The sequence below is a fragment of the Epinephelus moara genome, chromosome 22, assembly GCF_006386435.1.
Source record: "Epinephelus moara isolate mb chromosome 22, YSFRI_EMoa_1.0, whole genome shotgun sequence".
Classification (NCBI taxonomy): domain Eukaryota; kingdom Metazoa; phylum Chordata; class Actinopteri; order Perciformes; family Serranidae; genus Epinephelus; species Epinephelus moara.
In genome coordinates, this window is record NC_065527.1 from 40,405,417 (window position 1) to 40,411,865 (window position 6,449).

The window sequence follows — 6,449 nt, forward strand, 5'->3', positions numbered from 1 at the left end:
TATATATATATATATATATATATATATATATATATATATATATATATGTATTTATATTATTCTTATTTTCTATATTTTCTTGGTTGTATTACTTGTTTTACATATCTAATATGAAATACAATTATGAAAACATCTTAATATAACAGTTGCTACACAGTGCCAAAGCCTGCCACAAGGTGACAGGGTGTCTTTGCAACAGCTCGACTTACAGAATGTAACAATAGCATAAAGGGTACTATTAGCACAAGCTATATTACAATATCTAATATGAAATACAATTATAAAAATATCTTAATATAACAGTTGCTACGCAGTTCCACAGCCTGCCACAGCCTGCCACAACGGGCCACAGCCTGCCATAGCCGGCCACAGCCTGCCACAACCTGCCACAGCCTGCCACAACATGCCAGACTCTTTTTTTGTCCCCCCCAAAAATCTGTTGGAAATAAGATTTTATTTTAACTAGTTAGGTTCTGTTCACTGATATTTGTTTATAAATGTTTATAAATGTTTTGTCAATGAAAAGCAGCTGTTGAGACTTATTAGATGTTATTTATATCAGCTCAATGATATTGATAAAGTAGGGGTAGAAGAAAAGTTGATTATTTACATAAGAACATGAAAAAGAAACAATTTAGGCAAACACAAAAAACTTTATTTACACATATAAAAATAATAATTTCTTTAATATTAACAACATTCCCAACAAAACTAATAATGGTCTTCAAAAGAAGCATCCACCTTGTAGCCCTTATCAACGAACTCATCGCAAAACATGTCAAAGTCACTCTGACATTGAAAATTAAATAGAAAAAGTTAACGTGTTGAGCTGAGATTTTCTTCATCCCGACTGTCCTTTTTGAGGTCTTCCACGGCTCTGCGCTGCTCTTCACTGTCCATCTGTAATACCTCAGGCTCAGTAACTGTTCCCTTGAACACCTTTGTCTGGCACCACCTGGCTGCCAGCAAAGTGTGTGTCAGTCGTGTGTCGACTTTTTTGTCTTCCTGCATTAGAAGAAAAGCAGCATTAGCACAAAACTGCATTCATTATAAGTACACATAATTGTGAGGTTAACACTGCGAATTACAACTAATTAAACAGGAACTAAATAACCTAACTTTATTGTATTAATCAAAAATGAGACAGAAAATCAATATGCAAAATCCAAACAGTAATAGGTTGTCAGTGTTATAGAGTAAACCAAATCTTTTTGGTAAATGTGTTGATGATGAAAAGCCTCTGTTCACTGCAGCATGAGTGGTACCTCAATTTCAAGCCAAACAAGATGGATGTAGCATGTTCCTGTGGTGTTATATTACAGGAGGGGACTTGAGTTTTAACCCTCTCTTTAACTGGGTAATGATATGCTAAGACATTGTAGATGAGATTAGCAAAGGAACTACCTTTTCAATGTCAAGTTGGCCTGTGTGCTCTTGGCCTGTGGGGCTGCTGCTTGCCTGTTGTTGTCCACTTGAAATCAATAGAAAAAGTGCAAAGATTTAGTTTCCTGTAAAAAATTAACACTTTATAGACAGTGATGGATTCTTCATGGAAACTAAGCATTCATTCATTAATAGAGGGAGCCTTTTCAATTATTTTATTATTCATCTACTATTGATCTACTACATTTTTCTATTAATTGCATTGTGACGATTCGAATTTGACCAACATAACCCCAGCTAGTACTGCCAGTAGTTTGTGTTTGTGCTATATCTGCATTTTTTTCATTATCAATTTCATTACATCTTCACTCACCACACACCAACTCCATAGCACCCGTAGTACATACACTTCTATTCAAAGGCATGGACCCGTTGAGTAGACAGCATTAATGCGAGTACAAACATTTCATTATACCGTGCTTCACAAATACCCTCTGTTCATTCACACGAAAATTCATTCTTTTTGCCATCATCAAAACCAAAAATGATCTGTCAAGAGAAATTGTGCAAAACTTTGTACATTAAAATGTGTAAACAAGTAGCTGATTTTTCCCTTAATTTTTATTTTGTATTCATCATGACTCCATGGCGGAAGTGGAAAGCAGAGTGACTGTCGTAACAACAACACGGACCAGTGGGTTTTCCCAGGAAATGTGGCCCCACCCTTATTGGCAGCGAGTCAAGTGTAACAGGAAACCGATGGAATTGGGAGCCGGTGATGTTTTTATTCCCACAGCTGGGGAAATCACAAGTTCGCAGCATTTTGGTATTCCTCTGTTTACCTACAGCAGCTGATGAGGGTGTGTTGTGAGCCTGAGCCGGTGTTCGCGCTGTAGTAGTAGGTATATATAGGGCTAGTACATCTTTTTCCTCACTAATAATAGCCTACTGGTTCTCTGTTGGAAACAGCCGATGAAGTTTTCGTTAGCCGTTGCTATCCTGCGCACCTGCACGGCGTGGTGATGAACTGTCTTATTGATTTCTGTTGCCGTGCTGTCTTGCGGGCCTGCACGGCGGAGTGATACTGGCCAGAAAATAGTCCCAATTGATAGCAAGGTCTGACGTAATGCGGGGATGTTTTAAAATTATTGAAATAGTCTAACAAAACACATGCATACTTTTTTGTAGCTTAAAACCTTTTGGTTACGTGTCCCCTGTACATCTTCAGAACTACTTTTTCTCCGGTAAGCTACGGGCGATTTCTCAGAGCAGGAGGCTCGTTGAGAGTAGTGACACCGTCATATCAGAGCTACAGATGGTCAGTGTTTCACACAACTTCATGTCCAAAAACCTGAACTATCACTTTAACAGCCACACATCACCGACAGTCCGCTGAACAACGCAACGGGTTGTGAATGAAATAAACCTAATTACAACATGACAGTCTTGCACGAAATATCATTAACGTTACTCTTTGCAGTCAGGTAGGCATGTGAAATACAGCGTTTCATTGCAAAGAATGCATGTAACGGGTACACTTGCGCTGTTTCTCCGCCATCTCGTTCAAATGAGACAGACGTAGGGGGCGGGTATTTATACGTCAGGGTCTTAAGCTGAAAAAGACTTCCTGTTAGGAACCTCTCGTGTTACCTTACTCATCGCACCTAACAGATCCCTCCTAACTCCTAATGCTAACTCCTTACTGGATGGAATATGAGACATGAGACGGCCTTAAAGATGGCGGACCTCGAACGACTTCCGGTTTAAGTCAGGAGTTAGGAGTTAGCAGTATAAAATAAGAGACTTGGGATGCAGCCCATGTCATTTCCTGTCGCAGGCGACAGGTTGGGGGTTTTTTTTCTTCACAAACTTTATTCAAATCTTTAAGACAAAATACAATACAATACAAACAGCTGTATATGTATATATATATATATATATATATATATATATATATATATATATATATATCACACACAAAAAACACAAACAGACAAAAAATGTGCAAATTATATAAAAACTAACAGAGTAAGTAAATAAATATATAAATTAATAAATAAATAACAAATCAACAAATAAATAAATTAATTAAAAAAAGTAGATAGCAGGGACAATATATTATCTGGCAGTATGATCTACAATATCTTTTAGTAGGCTGGATGTCTTGAAAGCTTTTTTGTTTTAAGGTACTTTACATACAGAATCATAAAAAGTCTTAAGTTCAGCATGAAACAAAATTTCATTTGGGATAAACTGAAGAAATCTGGCTTTATGAATATGATATTTCCCCAACAGACACAGCAATTTTATCACATTATTAATTTTCTTACTGTTAGATTCGACACTCAAAAATAAGACCATACTTTCTGTAATGGTGACCAAGACCTTCTGAGACTCCCAAATTAATAAAGATATTTGAGTCAAAAAATTAGAAGAATGTAGACATCCATAAAATAAATGAGAAAAAGACTCCACCTCTTCTTTGCAGAAGGAACATAAAGGTGACACATCAGGTCTAAACTTGTTCATGAATTCATTGCAAATAAAGTATCTATGCAAGAGTTTAATATGAACTTCTTTAACTTCATTGGGGACAAGAAATTGGTTAAATTCAGTCCAGACATTCCTACTGATGTTAGGAAACATCACTCTCCACCAATGAAAGGAATTGGGATATTGACTATGAAGAGAAGTAAAAACACTCCTAATATGAGCATTATTACAAGAACGTTCCTCAAAAGCCCTTCCACCAAGCCACAGGACAGGAATCATTCCTGAGCAAGGTTCATACAGACAAGACGCTTTAATTAGAGATAGCAAGTTAGTAGGTATACTTTTAAGAACTCTGGAATGCAAAGAGTGAGAAATTTCTAATACTCTTTTTGGGTGAATTCGTCATAGATAGCTAGGTCCCCAATATCATTTAGAAGTTCAAAAATAAACATAATACCTTGGTCATACCAGTCTTTAAAAAATATGGTCTTATTTTTGTATACAACATGTTGATTATTCCATAATATACATGTGTGTGGAGAGAAGTTGTGTTTAAAAGCTATTTTTTACTTGAAATAAAATTACATGAAAGCAAAAACTTTAAACCACCACATTTATCAAACAAAGTTGGGGATAAAAAACCAAGGGGCATTATTATGTACTAAACAAGGCTTTAACCAATTGATTTTAAATATACTATTAATAGTTTGGAAATCTAAGACATTGAGACCACCCTCTGAGTATTGTCTAATAAGTGTTTTCCTCTTTACATATTCAGTCTTGTGCTTCCAAATGAATTTAAATAAGAGTGAATCAATAGCTGCACGTTTTCCGATCAATATATAAAGACAAAGCTGGATACACTAATCTAGATAAACCTTCTGCCTTAGAAAGTAAAACACGACCCATAACAGTAAGGTCTCTTTGTAACCAACAATTAAAAATAGATTTAGATTTATCAATTTTTGGCAGAAAGTTCTGAGAGATCCTTTCATCCGTAGATTTGCTTATCGTAATTCCCAGATATTTCACCACTTTTTTTTTACCTTTATACCATCAATTAACAGTATGTCAGAATCATGTACAGTCATTATCTCACACTTATTCTTATTAATAGTGAGGCCAGAAACAACTGAAAACATTTTTAAGGCATCCATAACAATAGGGACTTGAAGTTCATTTTGAAGAAACAGACAGGTATCATCAGCCAGATGACTGATGGTTATAACGTTGTCACCTATATTAATACCTTCTACATTCACACAATTAACAATAAACAAATTAAGAAGTTCAGAAGCTATCAAATATAAGAAAGGCGAAATCAGACAACCTTGTCTTAGGCCACGTTTTACATCAAAACGCGGAGAGGTACCATGTGCTAAAGATACACAACTATTAATATTAGTATAGAGAGTACTTATGATATTCCTAAAGTTTTCTTTAAACCCAAAATATTGTAAAGCTTCGCAAATTAAAGAGTGTTCGACAGTATCAAAAGCTTTGTAAAAGTCCAAAAACAAAATCAATGAATTTTCATCAAATAAATCCGCGTAATCTAAAATGTCTAGAACAAGCTGAATATTATTAGAAATATGCCGACCTTTCATAAAACCCGACTGTGTTACAGAAATAATTTCCTCTAAACATATTTTTAATCTATTAGCATACAGTGCAGCAAGTAATTTGTAGTCTGAATTAAGCAAAGTTATAGGTCGCCAATTATCAAGATAAAGACGATCTTTATTTGGTTTAGGAATGAGAGATATTAAACCTTGCTTCTTAGAAACAGTTAACTCATTATTCTTGGCACAATCAACAAAAGCTTCCAAAAATAAGTGTTTTAGATCTTCCCAAAATGTTACATAGAATTCATAAGGCAATCCATCTGGACCAGGACTTTTATTTGATGGCATCTTTGTAATAACAGACTGTAATTCTTCTAGTGTAATTGGACCTTCACAAAGCTCACAATTTTCTCTGGAGATTTTAGGAATAAATGGGGATACTCTGTCAAAAAAGTCACGACAAGCCTGAGGGTCAAACGAGGAAGTGTATAACTTCTGGTAAAAGTTAGAGATAATTGAAGATATTTCCTTTTCATTTTTAGAGAGACTATTATCAATATATATAAAGCAGAGATTTTCCTTGCTTCACCACGTTTTTTCTCTAAACTAAAAAAGAAAGAAGAATTTTTTTCTCCATGTTCCAACCATCTGGCTCGGGACCTTATGCACGCCCCCTTCACTTTTGTTTGGAAAAAAAGATCTAATTTTTCCCGTAAAGAGTGTAATTTGACTCTGTCTTCATTACTTGGAACAGGAATGTTTAATATATCATTCAACTCTTTTATATTATCAGCGTAAGCCTTGTTTTTATCTTAGGATTGTTGTTTTCCAAATCGTATTGAAAAACGTTGACATTCAAATTTGAGTAACTCCTAGGGTTGCCACCTTGGATTTGTGAAAAAAAGGGACACTCGACCAAATGATTGAGGCGGAGGGCTCAGCCATTATTACCAGTTCAGACTGACCAATGAACATGAAATTCGGACATAGGAGACCAGATTTGCCATC